Genomic DNA, 15,493 nt, shown 5'->3' with positions numbered 1-15,493 from the left:
CACACGCACAGCCCGCTGGCCCCCACGCATACACACGCACAGCCCGCTGGCCCCCACGCATACACACGCACAGCCCGCTGGCCCCCACGCATACACACGCACAGCCCGCTGGCCCCCACGCATACACACGCACAGCCCGCTGGCCCCCACGCATACACACGCACAGCCCACTGGCCCCCACGCATACACACGCACAGCCCGCATGCCCCCACGCATACACACGCACAGCCCGCATGCCCCCACGCATACACACGCACAGCCCGTATGCCCCCACGCATACACACGCACAGCCCGTATGCCCCCACGCATACACACGCACAGCCCGCAGGCCCCCACGCATACACACGCACAGCCCGCAGGCCCCCACGCATACACACGCACAGCCCGCTATCCCCCACGCATACACACGCACAGCCCACTGGCCCCCACGCATACACACGCACAGCCCGCATGCCCCCACGCATACACACGCACAGCCCGCATGCCCCCACGCATACACACGCACAGCCCGTATGCCCCCACGCATACACACGCACAGCCCGTATGCCCCCACGCATACACACGCACAGCCCGCAGGCCCCCACGCATACACACGCACAGCCCGCTGGCCCAGTCTGTAGGCCCCCATACATATTAGATTGCTGGTCGAAATCAGCAGGTACAGCTCACTTTTATCCAATAAATATTGGTCCTTTAATAAGATGTCGGCGTTTCTCCGGTCCTACTCCTATCAGAACACGACACTGACTGCAGAGATTGCCATAATGTGCCCTTGTCCAGAGAAACCATTTCTCCTTCTTGTAGGTATTACAGGACAAAGGAATATATACGGAGTATTGGCGTCACACGTCAGATATTATAACCCACGAGAAGCAATCCAGAAGAAACGGTCAAAGACTCTAGCAACTGAGAGGTTTCGAGAGGTAGAAGTTCGCTCTTGACGGTCAGGTTATCCCCAGAGTTACCCTTTAATGGCGAAAACTGAAGAATCTTTGTTCGACAGTCATTTTAAGAAGCACTTAGCATTGCAGAGCGGCGAACTAATCACTGAACATCGCAACGACAGGTAAAGGAGATCTGATATCTTCTGGAGAACAAGGAAATCTCTGTTCTTCTATGGGAAAGAGAGAGCATCTATATGAGCAAAAATAAAGCCAACCCAGGAAAGTATTAGCTTACTCATTTTTTGAAAAGGCTATTTATAGGCAAGCAGAAGGTCTGCCAGGAAACACTTCTAGACGTTCATTATTCAGTGTCATTGCCAAGGTATTGCCTGAATCTAGCCCAGGCCAAGAGAAGCGATGAGGGTGGGTATGCTTGTCCCAACAGTACTTGAGCAGGTAAACCCAAGACTCGCGCTTGTGACGGCTTGTTCCATGTAATAATGTGGAAAGAAAGACAAGGTTGAAAAAAAAAAAAAAAATAGAATGTTTGCAGATCTGAACAACGGGCGTCCCACGTCGCCAGCAGCGCAAATTCACTGCAGTACAATTTTTCAAGATGGATCGGGATTCATTGTTGTGGAATTCAACCTCAACGCCCTGGGACGGCTTAGTGAATGGAGAAGATGAGGCTGAATCATATGGTAGGGAAGGAGCCGCTGCCAATTCCACAGCTGTTCCACTGAAGCAGTCCGTACTTGCCAAAGATGAGAACATATCATAGGTGGGAACAGCTGGAGAGGAGAGTCACCCATTTCTAAAGAAAAGGAGGACGATTCGGATCTTAAAGGGGAAGTAAAAACGTACTTCCACTGATACCCTTCTGTCCAATCTGACACTGCTGAACAAACAGTTTGGTCACTCCACATCCTACACCACACTGGGTGGGAGAGGGTCAGTGGAGGTACACTTCCAAAAGATAAATTGCTTACAAAAAAAATGGTGAAAATTGATCCATCAGACCCCGTACAGTGCCTTTAACATCTGCAGGCTGCGAACTGCCTCATATTATGGAATCTCCTGCTCTGGTTTTGACTAGGTGGTCTACAGAACGTCATCACACCAGGCCTGTTTGCACGCTCACCGTCCGGCAACTAATTTCTGTTACCTGGTAAATCTTTGTTTCAGTTCCAATCTGAAGAAATCCTAACTGTCTTTGTGACTACTGAAGCCAATCACTGACCTCAGCGTTATGTTGCCAAATGCAGTAATTGGCAGCATTGGTCATGTGGGTTGTCGGGGACGTATGGTAAACAAAGACAGGCATGTCCGGCAATTACCCCGCTGACTACCCACGTGAACGCTGCAGCCCATCAGAAACCAATATGTGGGTAATCTGGGATGTCCTCACCATACAAACGACCAGCAAGGAGCTCCGCCACACATAACATAGGAAGCGAGACGATTTATCAGGCATGTAATGCATCTAAATTATTTCACGCCATTTCCTCCCGGTGAAACACAATTTACCATTTTAAGTAGCTAATCCTAGATGTTAATTCTGCCTCACCGCCGTCCCTTTTTCATTACGCTGCGGAATTTGTTCTCTTTCTTTCCCATAAATTGCAATACTCGTCAGACAGACTCACATGACTGATAAAGACTATATTTGGCTAAACTGTTGAGTCAGGCATTTCCTCCTGCTGTCATTCTGAGAAGGACGCTCATTTCCAGATAAGTGCCAATAAGGAAATTACGCCAATAATAATGTGCGACATGGCACGAAGCGTCATTCTGTGCAAAGGCATCTACCAAAAAGGACATGATGACTACAACATACTAACATATGTTCTCTATTGCGCTGAGGTCTTAAAAAAAAAAGAGTGGCACTCCGTCTGACTGTAGTATTAGTAGGCCGCCCCATCACACCGACAATAAGGGCTCGTTCGCTTGGATAGATCTCATACCCACTATGGTTTACGGAGCTACTCCCACATCTGTGATTTTCTTACAGACCAAGGGATAAGCAGCAAAACACGGAGACATGTCAGATGTTAATCCAAATCCTGCATCCAACTTGTACGTCTATGGGTCCCTGAAAAAAAAAAAAATCAGACACCACTCGGATGATGTCCGTTTTTTTTCTCTTACCTATTCGATAGAAGTTTGAGGAACCGCGATCATTTTTTTGTGGCATGCACAAGTATAAATTGATAAAAATGACCAAACTTATGGTATAAAATCTAATCAGAAGAACGGAAGAAAAACTTTTATTTGCATATTGTAGGGATTCGCTCTGGTAGGTAATGGCAGGGCGGCAGTAACGAGGCAACACACAGGCATAAAGTCCAGTTTCAGTGGTTTAATGTCACTTAGTAACCAGCAGCTTAACAGAACATAAGGAAAAACATAAATATACTCCAGCTTCGAGAACCACTGGTCCCAGACTCACCCCTTGCACAGGACGGGTGTAACTAAGCGGCTGCTAGGTCCTGCGGCATCCGCCAGGTGCCATTCCCGGGGTTCTTCCGAGTCTTGCTGCTATAGTCCTGCAGCACGGGAATCCTGTATACAAGTTTCAGGCTGAGTCCACACAAGTTCCTGTAGCTTCCAGAAACACACTCTCTTTGTGGCAATTACCAACCTCCATTACAAAGGGCCCAACCCCTCCCACCAGTGAGATAGATATCACATGGGCTGATCATGTGACCCTGACATCATCGCAGGTCCCGTCTTTAGGGAAAAACCCGGCCAAACATTAATCTGCAGGGAGAAACATATCTCCCATCCAGTAAAACACCCTTTACTGTACCACACTATGTAAAAATCATCACTAATAACTGTACGAGGGTAAAAGGCAGCTAAAAAAAAAAAAAGAAAAAGGAAAAAGCTGCATTAAATGCTACAATACTGTCAAACATTGGAGTACAGTACACTAAGTCTAAAGGGCCTTTCACACATACCGAGATCGCTAGCGATATTGCTGAAGTGTCACAGATTTTGGGATGCAACAGCAATCTTGCTACATGTGACATGTACCTGCGACCGCCCCTCCCCGCTGGATATCACTGACCGCGCTGGAACGGCCTGGGCCATTTTTTCATCGTTGGCGTCCCGCTGGCGCCGACTAGCGACGCATGGACGCAGGCGGCAGTCGTCATCATCGCTGCGGTGTGACAGGTAAGAGCGACCGCCGATGAATCGCTTACCGCTGCTATGTCGCTGGTGAGATCTGCCTGTGTGGCAGCTCACTAGCGACCACTTAGCGATGCACCAGCGATCCTGACTGGGCCGTATCGTTGTCGGGATCGCTGGTGCATCACTAAATGTAACGGGACCCTAAGCTCACATGACCGTAAAAAAAATGCGATCTGTCGGATTTTCATGCAAAAGAAAAACACACGATTTTTCCACCAGTATTGTCATCTATATGACATCCACTTTTATTAATAAGAAACTAACAAAATAGAAAACTGTATTCCATCTTATATATGTTAAAAATCGTAATCCATAAAAAGCATAACGGTATGTTCCCACGGTCAGTAAACTCTGCGGATTGGACGCTGTGTACATCCGCAGCGTCCAAATGTTACAGCATAGTGGAAGGGATTTCAGGAAATCCCATCACCACTATCCGCTTCCCTGCGTAGACGCACATGTGGCACATCCTTCTAGACCGCAGCATGTCTATGTAGCGGACACGCTCAGTCTCCAAGATAAATAGCACCATACAATGTTTAGCACGCAGTGATTCAGCACGGTTCAATGAACACATGTGGAATCACCGGCGTGCAGAAGCCGGCAGCGCTAAGAACGGAGTGGACATGTGCTGCTGGTTTCTGCCTGTGGAAACATACCCTTATCTGTTTTTCTTTGGTGCACCCAAAAACTTGAATGGGCGATTCTCACCTGAAATATGGCAGACTAGTGCATGCTGCCATTTTTCTTTCACATGGATACTGGATCCCTATGAAACTGCCCGTTGGCCCTTGTGTCCTGTACATGTGATGTTAGGTTTTCCTTTTTTCATTTGTCAGGTCTCCATCATCACAAAGCACACAGTTAGTAAGTGGATTGATCCACGTGTGCATGCAAAAGGCATAGCAATGCCTAAATGGTGTAAGTATCCAAACCAACGGTAGCCCCGAAACTAATTTATCAGGACAGTAACCACTACCCTTGTCTGCCACTGGCATGCCTGCATTCCCATAGACTGTGATGCGCTATTTTGTCACATTTCATATGCAATTTTTTTACGCCGTTGGACAGACCCAAAAATGCAACAGGTTGCGTCTGGCGCGCCTAGGCGCACACCTTAAAAAAACATGCACACGAAAACGCATTCGAACACGTGCAAACGCAAGACCATGCACCCATGTTAAACATAGGTGCGCATGACGCATGGATGCGCTGCGCAAAAAAACGCTAATGTGAAACCAGCCTAATTATGACATTTTCCTGCACTTTACATTCACTTGCATCACTCCACACTCCTAGATAAAGACGTCAGTTTTTGACAGATAGCACTCATACCATAGTGAATGGGGTTGTGCACATGTTCGAGCTTTTTTATGCCAACTCAGAGAGACATGTCCGATTTTGACCTGAGCGTTGGATCAAAATTGGCAATGCAAATCTATGGGTCCCTGGAAAAAAAAAAAAAAAAGAACGGAATGCACTCGGATGGCAACCAACTGCGTTCACATGTTAAAGCACTACTGCTTTAGAAGCGACATGTGCATGAGGCTTCAGGATTCTCATTCACTCTGCTGGTATTAGGAAAACCTTCAGGTTTCTGCGCAGAAAAAAAAAAAAGAAATCTGCAACATGTGCACAGGTCCCTTAGACAGGAAAAGGTGGAGATACATTGTTATTTTTATCACGTACGAGAAAAACTGATGACACTGTGATTAAAATCAGATGAGACTCTGAAGGAAATCACCGATAAAATGTGGATCCATTTCCATTTTTCTTTTAAAAATAAAAAAAATCACGTGTGAGGCCTTACGGAAATGTCATGATAGGAGCAATAAATGGTCGTGTTGAGAAGTTCTATAAAATGACTATCAATCTTTAGAATTGGGATGAGAACCACTGGGTCATTACACGTAAAGTCAGGACGGGATTTTGGCCACTTTATATCCCCGCTTCAGGATCATATTTTGGGGGAAAAAAAGCAAAAAAAGAAATATGGGTCTGAAAATATAGTAAAAGCAAATTGCATGCATTTTCTTTATTGACCTATCAAGCAAGACCAGAAAAACCTCAGTATTTTACCTCAGCATTTGTAGCCAAAACCAGGTGAGGAGAAGCATAATAGAAACCCGTCACCACTTCTGTCACCCACTCCTGGTTTTGGCTTCCAAATACTGAGGTAAAAAATTCACCAAATACTGATAGTGTGCATGTGGCCTAAGTCTTTATTGCCTGGGCAAAAACTGTACCTGGTGCAGAATGAATTTCCATGACACTTTTTTCCTGACATTAATTTGGAGCCACCATGGTGCGGAGCCCTCCTGCCCGGCACAGATTGTATAACCTCAGGCCGAACATTCCTGTAAAGCCCCATCTAGAACAACCACCAAATCACCAGCGCCAAAGATGAGGAGGAGCCGGGTGAAACGACAAGTACAAGAGGATAATGGGAGTTATAGGACAGAAAACACCAGCAAAACCTTCAAGAACAATAACAAAACTTTTGTCACTTCCCAAACTTTTCACAACTGTTTACAATTAAAGGAAAGAAAAAAGTCAGAAAGTTACAATGTATCCACCCAGCAATGAGCAGGGATTAACAGCTCAGCCCTAAACCCATTCAATCCCCCAGACAGCTATATTTCGGCACCCCCAAAACTCTCCCACCGCCCCCCTTTCTACTGACATTAGAGCCCGCCTGCAACAAGTAACTGTCCATAGGGGTGACGTCAACCAAAAAGTCAATAGCCCTTTGTTATGACTTGGACCAGAAACAGGGGGGCAACCTGCGCCGCCTGAATGACGAAAGAGATAAATGGGGGGGTCCTAAAATAAAGAAGGAATTGTAAAAAAAAAATAAAAAATCAAACGTTCATAACTAAATGCAAGAAGGAACTGAAGGAGGAAAAAGGAGGAGGGGGGGAGAAAAGAAAGTGAGCAGGGAGGGCGCAGGAACCTCTCCATCTGCAGTCACTGAAGCCTACGTGGCATTTCCAGGAGGCAAAGACAAGAGGGAGGGGGGCTACAGGCTGAGAGGGCACAGAGGGGGCAAATCCAGGGGGTCTGCCCCAGAAATAACCCATTCAGATCCATGCAGACGCATTGACACAGCAGAGCAATGCAGAAAAAAAATAAATCGGTGTAAGTCAGGACACGGCACGATCGTGATCGGTGACTAGACGCGCACTGCTGCAATGTGTGCCACCCAGTGCCGGAGCAGCATGGCACAGGCATGTGGAGGGTGATGCAGGCGCCGAGCCGGGTACACAGGAGCCCCCCTGCAGCGGCGCTTACCTGTGTGCGCTCGGGAGGGGAGAGGAGATCACCCGGTGCCCGTGTCTTCCCGTGCTCCGCTCCGTGTCCCCAGGGGCCGCTGCAATCTCAGTGCGCAGCTCCTCCACTGCCGGGCTGCAGCGCCATGCTGGAATGCGGGGAGTGCGCAGGCGCAGAGGGGGCCGGGCACAGGCAGCCCAGACGGGAGCAGCCCACTCACTGGCAGAGAGACGTCCACTCCAACCCCTCCTCTGTGCTCTGCGAGGAGAAGCCCAGCGACCCCCGTCCCCCTCCTCCTCTGTGCAAATAGTTTCACTGCATGGGAAACCCACACACAACCCCTCATTGTGCACTGTTCTGGGCTGCACACAGGCTGCCCCTTTAGGCTAGGCTTTTTTTGGTGGATCAGCTCCAAATTCCTCCTCAAAAACCGCTTGGAAAACTCTTCCTATTCATCTCTATGGGAACTGCAATGTGGGGTGTGTTCACACTGAGGTTTTTGGAGCAGAACTGAGAGACAAAAACGTCCAAAATCCACCTCATAAACGTGGAGTTGGCGCAATAAATCTCTGTGGAGAACACACCAGTAGGATATGCTCACACAGGCGAAATTCATCTGTCGCCAGGCAGCATGATGTAGGGGCAGCGACTCTGATTCCAGCGATGTGTCACTTACTGGGCTGCGTAGTGTAGTTTTGATAAAATTGTAGTCACATGATCTCTCAATGCTGAGCTCTGTATAGGTAGACATCTGTCAATCAGTGGTGTGGGTGGGGTTATACAGAGCTCAGCATTCAGAGCTCTGCAGCAGATAAAACAGGGATGTTAACAAAACTACATCAAACAGATCAGTAAGTGACACATCACTGGAATCAGGACTCTGACCCTACCTTATGATGCTCTCCGATTAGATGGTGAAAACCTGCTGAAAGATTCCCTTTAAGGATCAGCGTTTTTGCACTTTTCCAAATGGTGAAAAAAAATGCATTTTCGTCTTTTTTTTGGGGGGGGGGGGATACTGCATTTATGTCATTCACTATGCAGTGAAATTAGCCTGTAAGTCTGATTCTCCAGGTTATGTTAGTTTCACACTAGCGTTTATTCGACGCAGCGCACGGCGCCGCTAAGCCCCGCCCGGCGCCGCTAAGCCCTGCCCCATCAGGTCATCGCCGCCTACTATCGCACATGGAGGCTTGTGATCTGCACACCCTATCTTTAGCATAGGGTACGCAGACCGTGCGCTGGCCATGCGCTAGTAGGATTTTGGCGTGCGCTGCGCACTTTTGAAGGTGCGCCGAGCACGCCAAAATGCAACATGCTGCGTTCGGCGCACACAGGCGCACCTTCAAAAGTGCGCAGCGCATGCCAAAATCCTACTAGCGCACGGCCAGCGCACGATCTGCGTACCCTATGCTAAAGATAGGGTGTGCAGATCACAAGCCTCCATGTACGATAGTAGGCGGCGATGACCGGATGAGGCGGGCAGGGAGCCGGGAGGGGGCGGGGCTTAGCGGCGCCGTGCGCTGCGTCGAATAAACACTAGTGTGAAACCAGCCTAAGTGGGATTTCAGCAGTGCCACATTTGTAATAATTTCCTTTTATATTTTAATGGTTTAAAAAAATCAGAACATTGAAAAAAAAAAAAAAATCATTTTCTGAGATTGGGAACTTTTGTATTTTATTCTTTGACCTGATGTTTTTACTGATAACCTTCCTGGAGATCTATGATGTTTTGATCTCTTTTTATAGAATTTTCAAAAATAAAATTGGCAACCAAAAAAAACCAATTATAGCCTTCTGATTTTTTTTTTTAATTTCGGGACTTGCTGTATGGGATAGATATTTTTTCTATTCTATTACTTCAAGGGAAGCTGTCAGCTGTTTTGGCCGCTATAAGATGCGGCCGCCGCCTTTCAGGGCTTATCTACAGTGTTCTATAATGCTGTGTATCTGCCCCCAGTCCGACCTGAAGATGAGAAAAACAAGTTTTATTATACTCACCTGGGGGGACAGTCCGGTCCGATGGTGTCGCAGGTCCGGGTCCGGCGCCTCCCATCTTCTTGTGACGCTGCCCTCCTGCTTGCTTCATCGCTCCCCGGCATCGCGGCTCCTGCGCAGGTGTACTGATCTGCACCGTTGAGGGCAGAGTAAAGTACTGCAGTGCGCAGGCGCCAGGAAAGGTCAGAGAGGCCCAGTGCCTGCACACTGCAGGAATTTGCTAATCAGTACACCTGCGCAGAAGCGCGATGCTGGGGAGCAACGAAGCAAGCAGGAGGGCGGCGTCACAAGAAGATGGGAGGCGCCGGACCCGGACCTGCGACACCATCGGACCGGACCGGACCCCCCGGTGAGTATAATAAAACTTGTTTTTCTCATCTTTCAGGTCGGATCGGGGGCAGATATCCAGCATTATAGAATACTGTAGATAAGCCCTGAAAGGCGGCGGCCGCATCTTATAGCGGCCAAAACAGCTGACAGCTTCCCTTTCGGTCCATTACAGTTGCAGTGATTCCACATATTTAACATTTTTATATTTCATGTTTTTCTACTTTTCTATTTTTTCATTTTAATATTTTTTGTTAAAAAATATATTTTTTTGCAGTTTTTTTTTAACCCCTTTCGGTATCTTGAACCTGCAGTCACCTCTACACTACACTGCAATATGTAATATATAATTATTGATCTCCAGTTATGCCAGAGGCTGGGCCTCCTAGCCAATGCCATGGCAGAAACGGAAGCCTGCAGAAGGCAAGCCATCCGCACCCCGCAATCTCGTCTCATGGTGGGTTCATAGGCTCAGAAATGACAGTGGTCATCTTTTGGGGGGAGGGGCTTTTTAAATGCCATTGTCATTTTTTAAAGAGGCTAAAATAGTGTAATCACAGCTCGCTCCAATCCCATCATTTACGCTCGGGTGCCGGTGTGCAAATGGTTAAAGATGGCCTAGGGAGTCAGAACCTACGACCATAGCATATGCTGCCATTCACATTAAGTTGTGTCCTTGTAATATAAAAACAAGCCATATCTGACAGCACAAAATCCACACCATGTGGCTGATAATGGAGGCTGTAAAGTTGGGGAGGGTCTTCCCTCTATGGTGTCTTTATGCCCTAATAGGACATGAGACATAGCCTTTAATAGTATATTAATGCTGGCCAGAAGGAGAACTGTTTGGTCCTAATATGCTTAGCTCTGTAGAATCGATCCCTTTAAATCCTAGTTTCCTATTGGCCATATCTCTACACACCTTCCTTTTCAATCTCCCTTTTTTACCTTTACTTTTGATTCTGCTAAACCGACTGCAAGTCATTATGGGTTCTGAGGTTTCATTGTACTGAATATGCTGACAAACTCCCTATACCGCACGTACCGTATGTTACACACCAGTCTAAACTTCCTGATGGTAAATCTACAAATAACTCTTCTGCAGCCAAAGGTCAGCGCACGTGCTCCATATATAGGAACCGGTTGATCTGGTTTTGTGGGGTATTCCATGCACCTGCAGTCAGCAGCGTGTTTCCCTATGAACCTTGCTAGCCTTTGATATACTGGAAGATGAAATATAGAACGGGTCACTTGCTATGTTCATTCACAGGCCTGGAGCTGAGCTGCGCGGACATCATCTCCTTTGCACATTAGTAGATAGATGACTGATAGATATAATCTGCAAGAAAAGACTTAGGGCTCATACTCACATGCGAGAAACTCACACGAGTCTCGCACGTCAATACCCGACACTGCCGCCGGCACTCGGATCGGAGCGTTTAGCTGCATGTATTTCTATGCAGATGAGCGCTCCATTCCCGAGTGCCGGTGGCAGTGTTGGGTATTGACGTGCGAGACTCGTGTGAGTTTCTCGCATGTGAGTATGAGCCCTTAGGGCTCATTCAGACGTCTGTGTATCTCGGGACGGATCACATACAGGATTGTCCATGAGTCTCCCGACCTAATCATGACCGCTTCATATGTTTCTATGAGGCTGTCACGCTCTGGAGACCCACGGCCTGTCCGTGTCTGTGATCGTTCCTGAGATCCACGGACATCTGCGTGAGCCCTCCTTTTATAAATACTTATACTTTGGTCCACAGCTACATTCTCATATCAGTAGATCTATTCTATGGGATTGGTGAGAATGTGGTGGTTAATGGGGGTCACCAAACCTGAGAACGCCCCCACTGAAATGGGGCCATTCATTGTCTATAGAACTGCTGGAGAAAGCCTGGCCACCAGTCTACTCCAACAGGGCATTTCAGAGCAGTGGGGGTCATTACCTATGTAGTAGATGGGTGATAACTTGGTAAGATATCCCTACAAAATGGTTCCCACTTTAGCAAGGAATCGCATATGCCTAAGATGTCTAGAGACCTCAAGATTGAAGTGGATGCGACTCGGTTGGTGGCAGGGGGCTTAAAGGGGTTGTCTGGTGAAAATAAATGATCCCCTGTGTGCAGGATAGGTCATAAATTATTAACAAGCAGAGGTCCAACCTCTGGACCGATATTGATCGCCAATAGAACAACACACTTTTATCCCTGTTAAAATGGAGCTGCACTGCACATGCTCATCTGCAGCTCCAGTACATCCTTATGGGCTGCCATCGGGTTTGTCTGGCAGCCCCATAGAGACTGATTGGTATAACATGCGCCCATTAATGCAGATCCCAGTGGTCAGACTCCCCCCAATCAGTAATTTATCACCAGTCTTGCTACTTATAAACTAAATTATGCATATTTACATTCTTGCTTCCTCTTGTATTATGCACGCTAGCCATCTGATCTGAGAAGATGACCCTTAAAAGACCACTCTGATTGCAATTGTGGATGGTTGTCAGATTTACAGTACATACAGTGGATACGGGAAGTATTCAGACCCCTTTAAATATTTCACTCTTTGTTTCATTGCAGCCATTTGGTAAATTCAAAAAGTTCATTTTTTTCTCATTATTGTACACTGTGCACCCCTTCTTGACTGAAAGAAAAAACTGAAATGTAGAAATTGCTGCAAATTTATTAAAAAAGAAAAACTTTTTTTTGCCTATTTTGTTACATTATGACCTGTGTTTAAATATTTGTATAATCCGATTTGTGTGTGATGCATCAGTACTAAATAGTCTAAGTTGGTGAAGTGAAGTGTGAAAAATTTAGGGATAAATTTCATTTATGAGATCAAATAACTAAAAATTGGCATGTGCATATATATTCACCCCTCTTGCTATTAAGCCCTGTATCTGTGTATATGACCACAATAAGTGGTACACTCCATAGAGTGTAGAAGGAAGGTGTTGTGGTCAGATGAGACCAAAATTGAACTTTTTGGCCACCAAGGTAAACGCTATGTCTGACACCAAACCAACACAACCAATCACCCCAAGAATACCATCCCTACAGTGAAACATGATGGTGGCAGCATCATTCTGTGGGGATATTTTTCGGCAGCAGGGACAGGGAAAATGGTCCGAGTTGAGGGGAAGATTGATGGTGCGAAATACAGGGATATTCTTGGGTAAAACCTGTTTCAATCTGTCAGTGCTTTTAGACTGGGACGGAGTTTCACCCTCCAACAACACAATGACACAAAGTATCCTGCTAAAGCAACACTCGAATGGTTTAAGGAGAAACATGTAGATGTTTTGGAGTGGCCAATCCAATACTAGTCTAGCAATTCCAGATGTTTTACTTGCAACTTTGTTGCAAAATTTGCAGCAACTCTACTCCAGTCCCTCTTACCTTGTATATTTTTGAGTACACGTAATTCTTGCAACTTTTGGTGCCAAAAGTCTCAAAAGCAGTTCAAGATAGGAAGGATTTTCAGTTCAAATGGTATATGTGAAAAAATGGTCAACACTTGGACTAATGTTATTCAATAGGGCAGTGCAAGTGAACAATTTTGTTCACTGACTGAATCTGCGTTTGAAAAAAAATGGCAGCATAGACTAGATCCGTCAATTAGATGAGTCTCAGGCGTTTAATTCTGTGGGTGCGCAAAAAGAATAAGAAGCCGTACAGAGACACAGTCTAGCATCTGATTTTTACGGACACATTGCAATTCCGTGTCACACGAAACTGTAAATGGTCTTGTAAATGATTAATACCTGGTGCTATAAAAAAAAACGGATTGCACACGGACGAGAAAAAAGAAGTCCCACTTTTCCGGATGTAACTCTGAATGAATTTTATACGATCGTGTGACCCTAGCCTTAAGTGGCCTTACTTACATTTACCGATTTCTAATTAGGTTATTTCCAATTTTCCACATTTATTGATTTTGCCGAAGAACCTCATGTAATCTGCAGTAACATTTGCAAAATTTGCAAAAACAAGTACCGTACTCGATTGCTGATTTTCACTCTCCCCCAATTGGAACAAATGAGAACAATCTGCAAGAAAATCTTGCAAACTGAAATTGACATGTGAAATGTGCATCACAGGCAGATCACATTTGTACCAATCTCATCCACAGTGCAGCGGTCTGCAAATCCAGAGATGTAACTAATGCAGCGTAATCATAAGGCCATGTGCACACGATGCAGATTTGCAGCGTTTCCGCAGCGGATTTTACCGCGCAGAAACGTTGCATATACGCATTGTGATGTACAGTACCTTTAAAATGAATGAAAAAAAAAAAAAAGCTGTGCAGACGCTGCGGATTTTTCCGCGCAGTTTTCCTGCGGTACAAAATCCGCAGCATGTTACTTCTTTTTTGCGGTTTTCTATCTCCCCTGTTACCAAATCCGCAGGGGGAAGACCGCAATGGAAAACCGCACAAAAACCGCATGAAAACCGCGTGAAAAATGGAAGAAATCCGCAGGAAAAATGCAGGTCATTTGACCTGCGGTTTTCTTCCATTCTGCACGGAAAAATCCGCAGGGCTCAAAACTCCGTCTGCACTCCTGTATATCGACTGTCTGTCTGCAAAAGGGGAAAATGGCAAAAATGCTGCAAAGAACTCGCCATCTAACGTGGAATAATGTAAAACCGAAAAGCAGCCGCAGTGTCCTAAGGTGCCTGAGTCCCCTTACTGTAGATCATCTGTGCAGTTCTATGAAAGCTGTAACTTTCGAGAAACTTGAAGTTTCGGATTTCAGTTTGACTCCACCTCATCCTCCGAAGGACGTGTCTATTATACAAATGTATAACCTCGGGACATAAACCTGTCGATGTCACATAGAAGGTATTTCTGCTCAACCTTCCACTTGGATTTAAATATTTTTTGGGCAATTAAACGATTTTTTTTCTTTTTGTCCAGGCAGATCAAAGTGCTTTTGTGCTGCAATTGCGGAAGGAGTTGTTAAACTGCAGTATTTACTGTGTAAATGTGTAATTTACCCAGAGGTGTAAATTACAGGCAGCCTAGGTACACATTTCCTGTATGGAAGAAATGTCCGCTCCCCAGGATCATCTTGCAAACACTGCCTACATTGTCTATAAAAAGTGCCCAAAGTTAATCATAGCCAAATTACAATTTCCTTATTGCGGAATAGGACATTTTTTGGTAATTTTATTCACTTGTCACATTTCTTAAAGGGCTTAGCTCGATTTTTAAACTTAGTGATGTCTGTTCCTAAAGGGGTTGCCCACTACACTTTTGTATTTACAAATGGGGCCATTAAAAACTTTCACCGCTATTTTTAATTTTAAATGAGTATCTACTCTTTTTGTTGCTACTTTCACCAATGCTGGAACAGTTTTTCTTTATGTTCTGTGCCCCTCCGTTCCACAGTTATGCCCCCTGGTAATACTTGTGCAAATTTTCCCTTTTAACTAACTGGGCCTTTACCGCAGAACATATGGGTGGAGTTATTCTTGTTGTACTCAAACTGACCAATCCATAGCTCCCATCTGTCTCCGATCCAGCGGTACTGTCTCAAGACATCGAAGCTTTTATACTCACTCCTCTTCATCACTCTGTAGCTCCTCTCTGCATAAATTAAAGGGAATTTGTCACCCTTTTTTTGGACTATGAGCTGCCGGCATTGACATCAGGGGCTTATCTACAGCATTCTGCAATGCTGTAGATAAGCCTCCGATGTAACCTGAAAGATAAGAAAAATGAGTTAGATTATACTTACCGGGGAGTGGTTCGTTCTTGGTCCGATGGGTGTTGCAGTCCGGCGCCTCCCATCTTCATACGATGCCATCCTCTTC

At 45.9% G+C, this 15,493-nt stretch overlaps 1 protein-coding gene across 1 annotated transcript in view; it reads right to left on the bottom strand.

Moving 5' to 3' along the window:
• LOC141048075 (fibronectin type-III domain-containing protein 3A-like) overlaps positions 1 to 7,658 on the bottom strand; it is a 131,940-nt gene extending 124,282 nt beyond the window's left edge. Inside the window, exon 1 of the mRNA XM_073543448.1 lies at positions 7,371 to 7,658. The gene's annotated coding sequence lies outside the window, so the exon portion shown is untranslated. The remainder of the gene's footprint in view (positions 1 to 7,370) is intronic.
• Positions 7,659 to 15,493: the final 7,835 nt, after the last annotated feature.

This window comes from Dendrobates tinctorius, unplaced genomic scaffold (assembly GCF_039654945.1).
Source record: "Dendrobates tinctorius isolate UK_male_01 unplaced genomic scaffold, ASM3965494v1 ptg000133l, whole genome shotgun sequence".
Lineage (NCBI taxonomy): Eukaryota > Metazoa > Chordata > Amphibia > Anura > Dendrobatidae > Dendrobates > Dendrobates tinctorius.
The sequence above is the reverse complement of the archived record's forward strand: the minus strand, read 5'-3'. Positions and strand labels throughout refer to the sequence as shown.